This window comes from Lethenteron reissneri, chromosome 35 (genome assembly GCF_015708825.2).
Source record: "Lethenteron reissneri isolate LAM-NWPU_2019-01 chromosome 35, ASM1570882v1, whole genome shotgun sequence".
NCBI classification, from domain to species: Eukaryota; Metazoa; Chordata; class Hyperoartia; order Petromyzontiformes; family Petromyzontidae; genus Lethenteron; species Lethenteron reissneri.
In genome coordinates, this window is record NC_083813.1 from 10,421,762 (window position 1) to 10,434,510 (window position 12,749).

Here is a 12,749-nt window from a genome sequence, read left to right on the forward strand (position 1 = left end):
CGTGGTGGTGGTGGTGGTACTGGTTGGGGAGGCAACTTTTATTGAACCGAGGGTCGAACGGAGCGTCGGGCGGGCCACACGTCAACACGCGCCTCGGCGTTTCTCCGACACGAACGCGACGTGTCGACCGAGGACAATGGGGGCCCATGCGGAAGCGGAAAATGGCTGAGCGTGCTAAATTAGACACACGTACGTACGCACGTACGCCTGTTGAACTTCTTTCGCACCATACGTCGCCAACCGTGCCTGTCGGAGGTGCGGGGAAGGACAAGTGTCGTTGCCGGGACGAAAATACTCCTCCAACTAGTGCCTGATTAGTGTGGCTAATATGCTCGCGGTGACGGCCATACATATGTATAAAAACGATAGATTTTCAGGCCTTTTCGAAGTGGTAGGCCTCGTGCTACCAACGGATCGTGCAAAATTAAGTGGACGGACCCCAACCGGCTCACCGTCCTTGCTCTACGCGGTTTTTGCCAAACGGGCCGCCGCGCTGTCTCAAGGCGAAGGAGTTTGCCGGCGACAAATTGCCGGCAAACGCTTTGCCGTAAAATTGCCCCGGCGAGACGGGGGTCGTGTGCGCCGTCAGCCTCTCCCTTCAAGGGCACGGCTCAAAGTGCCGCGTCGCGGGGCAAAATTAATAACCACCCGCAATAAAGACGTAATGTACCCAGAGTGTAATTATTATTAGAAAACGGAGATACGTAATAGGTAAGGAAGCGGGAGCGAGCGAAAGCGAAAATATAGAGGGGAGGAAAGAGAGCAAAAAACCTTAGCCAGACTAATGGAGATGTTCTATTTATACATTACTAAATAATAAATTGTACCCTTGCCAAAGCCACAGTTCCCTGCTCCCAAGTTCGACTCAAGATTCATCTTTAATGAACGGGTTAAGCCCAAGGGTACGAAGTTTAGCGGATTTCCGGCTCTGACTTTGGCAAGGAGCAAAACCGCGACAACGTGTAAACAAAATTAACAATGATAGCACTTAGGCGCGAGTCACGGGGGGACGCTTTAAATTGAGCGCTATCATCCAGGAACCTGTGGAAAGCTGGGCCACTGTGGACCAAACACCTGTCAATTATACCTCCTGCCTGCACGGCACGTCGACGGAGCGGGCTGTGCAGTATGGCCACACGCACGTGCATATGTACACACATGCACACACATGCACGCACATGTATGCACACACATGCATGTACGCACATCCACCACACGCACATGCACGCACATGCACGCACATGCGTGTACGCACATCCACCACACGCATGTGAACACGCATGAATGCATGTTCATGGCGCAGCCACAAACTCAAAGATCCTGCGTTCAAGAATGATAGTGTTGGCACAAGTGCTGTTAGCGAGCGCCTACGAAGGCCGACATGGCACACACGGGTCGCCCTCGTCTCCCCGGTCGCGATGTTCACACATCGTACCAGTTACTCATTTTAGACCGAGTCGACCTAGGGGAGGCCCAGGATCAGTTCAGATAATCGTCCCTGCTGTAGGCCATGAGCGGGAATCGAACTCGGGTCGCCGGGTTCATAGCGCATCCCGCTAACTGCTACACTGCCGCTCCCCACATACAAAACCTCACACACACTGACAACCACCCCAATTTTCCCCAATATACACATGTACAGTGGATGTTGAGAAGACTGATATGACAATGAAAACAGAAAAGAGACTTTGCTTATTTTGTGAATCGTGGACGCGCCAAAAAATGCCCCCCTTCTCTTTTGACGTGCGCAATTGTTCGTACAATAATATTACTAACCCATGGCGGAGGGTTGGAGAAATAATGCGGACCAACGCACGTTTTACAAATGCGGGATGAGAGAACCACCTTGGAAACTCATATCGACTATTCCAGAATTTGCTCGCGAAAAACTACTTCAAACCAGCGACTCACGTGTACGGTAGCGTGACCATTCATTCAGCCATTCAAACTCGAGTGATATAATGTATATATATATTCCCACCGTCATCCCACCACACCTCCCACCCCCCCAAAGTAATATTTTAATTTTATTCTTGCTGGCAAGAAATAAATAAATTCCCTCAGATCTGCGACGTGGCCCGGCTCACGGTCAGGGAACGGCACCGACGACGTCACAGAGATAAAGACAAAGCTCCCCCGTATGGAATTAACAGACCGTTGGGGCAAGTGCTGTTAGCGAGCAGCAACTATGGAGGCCGGCACGGCACTCGAGGGGGTTGGTGGACAACACCACGCCCGGACGCCTTTGTCTCCCTCGTAGGGATGTTGACACATCACACCAGGTACTCATTTGAGGCTGAGTCGACCTAAGAGGAGGCCCAGGAGCGGTTCAGACGATCGTCCACCGGTGTCGGCCCGTGAGCGGGAATCGAACTGGGGCCGCCGGGTTCGTAGCGCCACCGCTCCCCGCGTACACGGCGTCCCCCGCGCGGTCTCACCCTTTCAAAGCGATCTTACAAAACCAAGCGGGGCCAGCACCAAAGCACGAAAAATTGCGCGATCAATAAGTCCTCCCAATACGAGGGTGGCAATCAAGAAGTTGGCGCACGCCGGCTGGGGGTTTGAACGAGAGTGAACAGAAAAAGAAAAGGAGAGAGAGAGAAATTAATAGTGCCACCAGAGTGACGGTGCCCCCCAGTCCACTTGGGGGGTTTGCGCGCGGAAATCATTCGTCAAGTGACTACGTACGTGCGCATGCTGAACTTCTTTTGCGCCGTACGTAGCTAGCCTGTGCTCGTCAGAGTTGTGGGGGAAGGACAACAAACTCAACGCAAAAAGCAGTTTTAAAGAAATGAGTTTCCAATTGTGATGATTTAAATGTGCACAGCTCCAGCGGTTTCCTAATATCGGAAGGAAGACGGCCGCCAAAGCGCATCCGAAAGCACACGATGCGGTAAACGTCTCTTTGTTCGATGGCTAACCAAAAAAATTAATCTCATACGATGAACGCCGCGCCGCATAACTTAATCGCAACTCGGATCGCGTGACATAATTAAGGGAATGCAAATTCTCTCGCGGCAACCGCGTTAGCAGTGGCGAACGAGCACAAAACAATAACAAACAAAAAGCATCACCTTCTTGGTTCTTTCGGTAAAGTCACGTAGAATGGAAACAATAAAAATAATAAAATAAAACATAATAAAATAATTCTCACGACGTTTTGGCCACAACGCAAGCAGCCGTCATCAGGTGAAGACCAGGTCTGTCGGGGAGACAGCATTCAGACAGAATATGAATCCCTGCAGTCACGAAAGCTTTAAATCGAAAAAGCATCACGTTCGTCACCGCAACATTGCCCTGGACGGATAAAATATACAAGAGGCAATAGTGTGGGCGGGCAGTGGCTCTTTCGTTACAGTGGAGAGATCAATTCGAATTATTTTAATCGTACCTATGGGACCTTTTTTTTTACCAGTATCACAACGATGCTACAGCATTGAAGCTGATATTCGGCACGTGTCGCTGTATATTTTTATTTACGAATCTGTGGCCCATCGACTGCTTTGGGGGGGTGGGAGGCTAAACCTTTTTGCTTCCGTTTGCTTTGTTCCATCGCCCGTCGATACCTCAACCATCACGCGACGTTGGCGGGGCGGAACGCGGGAGGGCCCACCGCGGAACGGGATGCCGTCCCCGCGGTGACGAGCACAGCGCGAGCGGCGTCCTCGCTTCGAGTAAACAAAAAAACTCGAGATTGTGCCTTCACCACCCCCCCCCCCCCTCTGCCACACTCGCAGCAACCGCCCCCTCGAAAAACACAAACAAGACTCGATTGTTAGCAGATGTTCAATTAGGCCAAACAAAGGAGGCAGGGGTTCCAGCGGTCAAGTGGAGAAATGAGCGACGCCGTTATTAATAGCCACGCGGGTCGTCGCTCGCTCGCTCTCCCTCTCTCGTGCGCCCCGGCTGGAGGTTGTGAATTGAGGAATCGACGTCGCTCTGAGAGAGGTGGGGGAGAGTTGGGGGGGGGGGCGGGTGGTGGCCCCAGAGGTCAGAGCGCTGAGATGGCACGGCCGAGATCCTGGGTTCCAATCCGGCTTTCGGTCACCCACAGCCACGGCGAACATGCCGGGTTCTCGAGTGCAGCGAGGTTTCATTTTTGGCAAAAAAAAATTCGGGACGAAACAAATTTTCTCGCGACCAAATTCCATCTCCGAGAACGTTAAACACCGGTTCTATTGCCGCGCGATGAACGATACTCTGTAAGCGGTGCAGCGGGTGGGAAGGTGCTGCCCTGTGGTGCATAAACCATCACGCGAACTCCGCAGCAGCAGCGGCGGCGGCGGCTTTTGGCCAGCTCCATCGAGCAGAGACGGTGGTCAGCGCATCGCGCTACGCTTTCAGATGCGCTCCTGTGGCCATCTGGAATGCTCTTCCTTCCGATATTAGGAAGCCACTGGGAGCTGTGCACTTTTAAATCATCTAGTTTGAAAGATCATTTATTTAGAACTACTTTTTGTATTTCGTTTTTATTGCCCTTCCCCCGCACCTCTGATTAGCACGGTTGGCTTTGAAGTTCAACGTAAATGCGTACGTACAGGTCACTTGAGATATCCGCTTCCACGTGTCGTTCTCTAACACGAAGGGTCGCACCGCCCTGCCAGAGATCCCATGGGGTTCTTGGTCTAATGGGCTTCATGCCAACAGCAAGTCGTAGAAAAATTACGAGAAAAAAGGACCATGGTTATTAAACGGGAACTGTCAAACCAGAAACCGTTTCAAGAATTGATTACCGATTCTGAAAGCCAGGAACGTGTAAATAAATTTCAGTTAAATGTTCGTTGGAAGAGGCGGTCGTACCCGCACGTAATCCCACCACACACGAACTTGCTGATCACAGACGAACTGCGGTTTACCCATATATACTACTGGGTGGACAGCGGCGGTGGCGCGGATTTAAGAAACTTGCCCCATTGTTTCAACTCGCCACGCTGGGAGATGGAATCGAACTTGCGACCTCTGGATTGCCAGTCCAGTGCGCCAACCATCACGGAATGGCAACTCCGTTCGTTTGTCCAAGTTAACATGGTAAACAATCGCTTGATTTAATGGTCGAGACATTTCTGTATACGTGGGAAACTGGTAACCATTTTTGTCATCCTTCCCCCACATTTCCGATTTACGTGGTTGGCTACGTTACGGTGTGAAATACTTGCAACATACGTACGTACCAACGTACCGGTTTTCCCGTGCGGTTACCGATAAAGCAAATATAAAAAAAAAATAGAGAGGCAGGTGAGATTTGAGATACTGCATTGATTCGGAGGTTCACTGCACTTATCCTGATCCATAATTATTCGCCGACAGCGGTGGCAGACCCTGGGAGACAACGCACGTGCATGAATTGAACTTCTTTTGCACCGTGCTCGTTAAACACGCGGCGGTGATTCGTCGGCCAAATTGTTGTCAAGGGAACCAAACTGGGGGTTGCTGGGTTCATATCGCACTGAGTTACCCACCGTGTACTTTAACCGACGATACATTTTGTGTATAATAGCAGCAGCAATAATAATGGGATCTTTTAAATATATTGTACGTTAAAGTCTCCAGATGTCGTACTTGCCACAGCGATCTGGGGCACAAGTGACAGTAAAACGTAAAATATCGAGATAAACTGGAAAAAAATATTCAAACCAAAACCAACTATGCGCACGAACGATTCAAATACCATCCAAGAACATCTGACATAATTAACAGAAACATAACAGACTGTTGAGGCAAGTGCTGTTAGCGAGCGCCTATGAAGGCCAACAAGGCACATGAGGGGGTGGGTGGCCAACACCACAGTGCTGATGTTTCACACCACACCGGGTACTCATTGAGGCTGATTCGACCTAGGGGAGGCCCAGGACCGGTTCAGATAATCATCACCGGTGTTGGCCGGAATCAAACTCGGGTCACTGGGTTCGTAGCGCAGCGCGCTAACCGCTACACTACCGCTCCCCACAATAACACGGGGCATAGCTTTTACTGTTAAGATTAAGTCCATTGGCTCCCTTCTATCTGCGATAAAAATTTTAGCAAAAAATTTGCAATCGGATTGATCCTGCAGTAAATCACTGAAGGGCCTGCATCAGGGGTGATGATGTGCAGCAGGAAGCCTGGTTTTTAAAATATTTAAATAAATACATACACAAGTAAACGAAATAAAACATTCATACCTCCCACCCCATGTCCGCCGAGAACTCTTTAATTTTCCCCTACCCCCCTCCCCCCCCACTAATTTACTGCAAAGAAGAAAAATAATATTTCATTTGTATATGCTCTGGAAACATTGGCAAATATTAAAAAATGCATCCGATTCAATAAAAATTACTATTTACGGAATTAATTTGCTTACAAAGAAGTAGAAAAAAGCAAAACGTCGCTGTTGGCCGCCACCGTGGGGACGCTCCGACAGCCCCCTGGCACTCCGCCGCCGATGCCGACCGTCGTGTTTCACGTCGTTACCTTTCAATCTTCACGTCGTTATGGTTTCCACGAGATCCTCAGGCCGCCGTGGCCCGGCCGTGCAAAGGCCAACATGTTGACGTGTCTAGGCAGTGAATCCTCACGCCGAGTGCCAGGGCCGCAATCAATCCTTCACGCCTGCCGCCCGCGTTGGCGCGATGTAAATCTGAACGGAACGGGGGAAATTAAATTTATTGGCGGTGTTCTCAAGTGCGGCGGAGTTGAAGGCGTCAGCCCGGGCTAAGCGTTGACTACACGCGGGGAAAAAAAAAGAAAAATATCTCACCCATCAAATTCAATTTGCGTTTTCACTTCATCGTCACCATCACGTTATCCTCATCCGCGAGCAATCCGCTGCTGGATGGAAGGCCTTCCCGAGCCGCAGTCGCCGCCTCTCACGATTCCGCGCTTAGGACGATCAACCCGAGCCCCGTTAACACGGGCTGATTTCTTCGCTCCATCTCCTCGGTGGCCTTTTCGCTTAATTTGGATAAAAGGGGCCACTCGGGATTAAAATTATCAGTTTATCTTCTTGGTTCTTTCGGTAAAGTCACGTGGAAGGGAAATAATAACATTAAAAAAAATTAAACATAATAAAACAATTCTCACGACGTTTCGGCCACAACGCAAGCAGCCGAAACGTCGTGAGAATTGTTTTATTATGTTTTATTTTTATTATTTTATTACTTCCCTTCTACGTGACGTTACCGAAAGAACCAAGAAGATGGATCCCTGCAGTCACGAAAGCTTTAAATCGAAAAATGATCAGTTTAGCTGCCACGTGACGGACATTCCTCTCCGTGGCAAGGGGTTGCGAACACGTGCATAAAAAAAAATAACTTGAAGGTATCTCAGAAGCAGTTCTTGAATAATCTAAACCTCGACGGGCCATTCTGTAGCACACTGCTTGGTGAGAGTTCTGAATTCATTCGCTGTCACATGACGTGATATCGATAGCACACTCAAAAGAGAATTGGGGATAAAGAGTCACAATTATTGATGGTGGAGGAATCACGTACGTGTGTGTGTCTGTGCGTGTAGTGGGCGGCAGTGGTGCAGTGGTCAGCACGCTACGCTGCGAACGCGGCAACCCGAGTTCGATTCCCGCACACGGCCAACATGATTATCCGAGCCAGTCCTAGGCATCCCGTAGATTGACTTGCCCTTAAATGCGTACCTGGTGAGGTGTGTAACATTCACTACTTGGTAGTCTTAGTCCCATGTAATGCGGCAGGAGCACCAATTCAGATGAATTATTTCCTCTACGTCAGTTGGGATGTGCTTAATAATCATCAACAACTTCATCTGCCATCGGTTAACACCGGCAAACACGGGTAGACCAATCACGCTGGGCCGCGAGGACTGGAGTTTGGCAAAGCGTCCTCTGTAGAAGCTCGAACGATCTTTGTCTCCCGTTATGCGTTCTGCGCAATTGACGTCGTTATGGTGCCTGAGATTCCACTTCCACGGAGCTCGCCAGATTGCCTCGGATCAGGCCAAATCGACTGGTTAGTGGCTACAGCTGATTTACCTCTCCCGTGTGTTTTCCGTGTTGCACCGACATTTCCCCCTCGACGCGCCGCGGAGCCTCAACGGGAACTCGGAAGCCCCCCCCCCCCCCCCCCGGCACGCGCGGGCGAGCGAACAACGTCGGCACGCCGTGCCGTACGACGAGCGGAAACGAGCCAGAGAGCGGCACAGCAACGTGGCCGCGATGAACCTCCTCGGAGTGGTGCGGCCGATTTGGTTACGCCCCCTCCGTGCGACTGCCCTGCCGGCCACCAAACAGCCGTCAACATTAAACTTAACAAAAAAAAACGAAACGAATTTAATTTTACCAGGTAAGGCCCACTGAGGTATACAGCTTCTTTTTCAGAAGTGACCTGGCTATCACAAACGATAGCTCAACGTTGATTCTAAAGGTGGAGTGAAAAACCGGAGGATCCGAAGAAAAATCCACGTGACCACAGAGAGGCACGCAAACTCCCAAATTTACAGCAGTCGGGATCAAACCCACGACCTCCTGTGTACCAGGCGAGGGAGTCAACATCTCGCCACCGTGGCGCCCACATGGTTGAGGACCGAACTTTAGGGTGGGCGGCTCGTGGGGCGGGTGAACCGAAGTGGTTGATTGAACTCAACGACGCGGCCATCAGGGCGGTTGAGCAATTTCGACATCGACCCGCGACAGCGAACGCTCAAAACCATGTGGCAGCGGCAGATTACGCGGTTATACTTGACGCTGACGTCGACGCGCCGACGGGAAAACGAAAAAAACCTGCAGGAAAGCGCGACTTAAAACGATGACACGATCCGCGACGCAGGTCACTCCTGATGCGATCATCCGGCTCAGTGCGAAATTACAGCTGTTGCTCTTCGTCAACAAATCGGCGATACGAAGCAGGCAGAAGAATCAAACACGGGAAGAAGTTCGGCTCGCCGAGCCTTTCCAACAAATCCTGAGGATCGCGAGAAGCGGTGAGGGGGGGGGGGCAGGGGCGGGGGGGGGCAGGGGAGGGGGGCGGAAGGCTTGACGCAAGCTCCGGGGAAACCGGGTCGCAGGCTTTACGGCTCTCGCTTCAGGACCCAAAGAGACAGCGTGGAACGGCGCGCGCGCGAGCGCGAAGTTTACAACGCCAGTGGCCGTTTAGGTGCCAAAAGCACATTTTTTAACAGCACCCTTAACATTGGGGCACATTTAATGTCCTTTTTATGTTTTGCTTACCTTGGCATTTAATCGACTGCGTTATGCGGCTGGCATCATTAGGATCAGTGTCTGCCCGTAATAATGGTCCCTTAATTAGGTTCGCAGTGGGAAGCCCGAGATTTCCCAGCCAACTAATGCCGCCGCTTTCCCGCGATTAAACCTCAATGATCCTGCCTCTTGAATTTATCCCTCGCGAACATTTCTCCCGTACAAGCAGTTTGGCAACGGGGGGGGGGGGGGGGGGGGAGCGTTTCGCTGGCACCGATCGGAATGCGAGAGTGTGGGTGGGAAAGAAGAAAACAAAAGACAACGAGAAACGGGGATGGGCCGATGACGTTGATTTTATATATATACCACAAAAAAAACACGAAAAGTTCAGAAATCCCGTTGTCGGAGTGGCTGGCTGGGATTAGGCGGGATCACGGGAAATCTTATGACAACGCTTAACGGGCTCGCGATCGTTACCTGCAATTAGGTTTGGCGAGCGGTGATGGCCGATTCATTGGAAGGTGTCATTCTTAATTGTCTCCGGCAATTAATAATGTCCAAAAATAACAAAAAGTAAATAAAAAATCATTTTCCACGAGCCCGAATGTGTTACATCCAGTGGCGGCGCTGGGCATACACAAAGCAGGCAAGCAAAGGCTTGTGGTGCCTAAGTAGCTCAAGGGGCATTGGATTCATGAAAAAAAATGTGCAAGAAACAAGATTAAATTCAAATCTCAACAAAACAAGCTACTTACCGTTAATCAACATTAAAAGGCAATTAATCTAATCACGATCTTACCTGCCTCTTGTCACCACACTACGTCTCTACGTCACTCCACATTTATCTAATCTCACTACATCTCGATCTCTTGTGCAACGGCTCTTCTTTCATCTCAGCAGGATTCCATAATTGAAAGGGGGCACCACCACCACCACCACCACTGGCTCCCCCCTCGCCCGCACAAAAAAAATGCATTCTGCTTAGAGCCTCCCAGTGGAATAGCACCAGCATCGGCTCCATCTGATTCGCCCGGCGACGACTCGCACGCTACTCACGTCCGTGGGTGCTGCAAATGAGAATTAGACCAACTGTGTAGAAAAACTAGTGCGGGGGGGGGGCGCACCCCCACATAATATAATCTCTTTCCCACGCTCAAGTGGGTGTGGGGTTTACGCAGTAATACGCAGCGCCTGACTGTAACGGTGGTGACGTCTCTATTCAGCAGGTTTTTTTTTTGACTATTCATTTTGAAAATTTACATTAAAAAACAAATCGAATTCCACCCACGCGCCGGAGGATGAAGAGACAACAAGCCTCGCTGGTCAGCGCGGACGCGCGGTGCGACAGATCAGGGAACGCTCCCCGCCCGCATCGACAGACGGGCAAGTCTAGTGTCACAGATAAATTGCTGTCATCCCCCGTCCGCGATACATCACACCGCCCGGGCTCACACCGTGGCGGAGTCCATTGATTTCTCCGCTTCCCGGAGGTCACGCGCGCGCGTCCGTGTGTGAGCGCGCGCGACGATGCGAGTGAGTGCGAGCGCGAGTTGGCGCACACACACGCACACACGCACTCGCTCACACTCGCTCACGACCATAACAGCAGCCGCCATTCACCACTAAGCGATGACGCTTGCGTCGGGTGAGACGCGGCTCTCAGGCTGCGTGAAGTGTCAAAGTCTCGCTGGCAGGTGTCGGGGCAGACCCGAGTGTCATGGGTTGTCTGACTGAGATGACTGGCAGATGCACACCACCTGTGATCTCCACTGTGTGTTGATGCACATACACTCAACGACAAAGATTATCCTCGTAAAGCCAACACAGGCTGTTGGGGCAAGTGCTGTTAGCAAGCGCTTAGGAAGGCAGGCATGACGCCCGGTGGAGTGGTGTGGTGAGCCTCACTCCCCGCCACCTTTGTCTCCCCACTGCGGATGTTCACACACGGCACCAGGTGCTCATTTTAGAGTGAGCTGACCCACGGGAGGTGCAAAACCGGTGCAGTTAATCACCACTGATGTTATCCGTGGCTGGAAAACGAACTTGGTGGGCGAGCGACTATACCACCGCTCCCCACCCACAAACACACGCACAGACACATGAAGCATGTTCGAACAAGCTGGGCCTGTACAAACAGACACATGCGCGTGCGTACACGTTGTACGCGCGCACTCGCGTTGTTCAGACGAAGCAAAAGCAACTGGGCACCAATAATAATAATAATCACGCAAACGCACACACAGAGCGGTACACGGGGGTCACGACGCGACCCAACGATGCACGCGTGTGGCAATCAGTGGTGGGGATGGGGCGGTGGGGGGAGGGTGCATACGAAACAATGGGGAGGGGGGGGGCACAACGTGGGTCAACGTGAAACAAACTTTAAATAAACCTTCTACGCTAACGGGAACGGGTGACGACGCGACCTGCTCGCGCCCTCGCTGCCTCTGCCCATGAGTTGACGTCCGCGATGGTCGGACACTGAATTGGCGACGAGAATTTGATCTGGGGGTTCTAGAGATGGACACTGCTACACAATTGCTGCTGAGCCGACAATGGGAACTCCTTCTCTCGTCCCTTGCCCCTCTCCCCCCTCCGCTCTCTCCGCACAAAAACAAAGGTCCCCCCCCCCCCCGTATAGCCTGTAATGGACTGTCGGGGCAAGTGCTGTTAGCGAGCACCTGTGAAAGCCGGCACAGCGCACGACGGGGTGGGTGGTGAACACCACGCCCGGCCGCCTTTGTCTCCCCCAGTGGCGATGTGGATACACCGCACCGGGTGCAGCACTCATTTGAGGCCGAGTCGACGGAGGGGAGGCCCACCAAGAACCGGTTCAGATAATCGCTGCCGGTGAGCGGGAATCGAACTCGGGATGGTTCCGCTGTGCCTCACCGCCCCCTCACCATCACCAGCAGTGATGCAACAGCCACCACACCAAGCACACCACACCACACCCCACAACACCCTACCACACCCACACTACCACACCAACACCACCACACCCCACAACACCCAACTCCACCACACCACACCACACTCACCACACTACACCAACTCCACCACACCAACCCCACCACCCTCCACCACAGCACACCAACTCCACCACATCCTACCACACTTCACCATACCAACCACACCACACCCTAGCCCAGCCTGCTCTGAACCACCCTCCCCCCTCTCCCCCTCCCATTGGTGCGCTTCACTGTTGGGTCACGTTATTACAGCCATTTAAGTTTCGTCTTCCACATTTAATTAAAGCTGCAGCACTGGCAGTTCTGCTGCTGCTGCTGCTGTAGATTGCCTCGAAGTTCCCCGGCAGCAACGCGTACCTGGTATCACCACGCTACGAGCATAGCCCGCACTATGCAAATTCGAGGGGAGCTTATTAAAGTAAAATAATTTACCACTTGTAATGATGAATTTCACTTTTTATAATTACACCCGCAGATACACAGCTTTCCCCCCCCCCCCCCCCCTTTTCTTTTCTCCTATGACTCGTCTCATTCCATTGCTTTTAAACATTCACACTTTGCTTGCAGGGGGTGGAACATTATCCCCCCCCTCCCCCCCCCCCCGGTCGATTCGAGATTAAATTAATTGTGGC

General features: G+C 51.7%; 1 long non-coding RNA gene across 1 annotated transcript in view; it reads right to left on the minus strand.

The window, feature by feature from the left end:
- The window catches only part of LOC133350930 (uncharacterized), a 119,382-nt gene that overhangs the window by 47,008 nt on the left and 59,625 nt on the right, over positions 1-12,749 (minus strand). Inside the window, exon 3 of the long non-coding RNA XR_009756122.1 lies at positions 6,451-6,616. This is a non-coding gene — a long non-coding RNA (uncharacterized LOC133350930). The remainder of the gene's footprint in view (positions 1-6,450; positions 6,617-12,749) is intronic.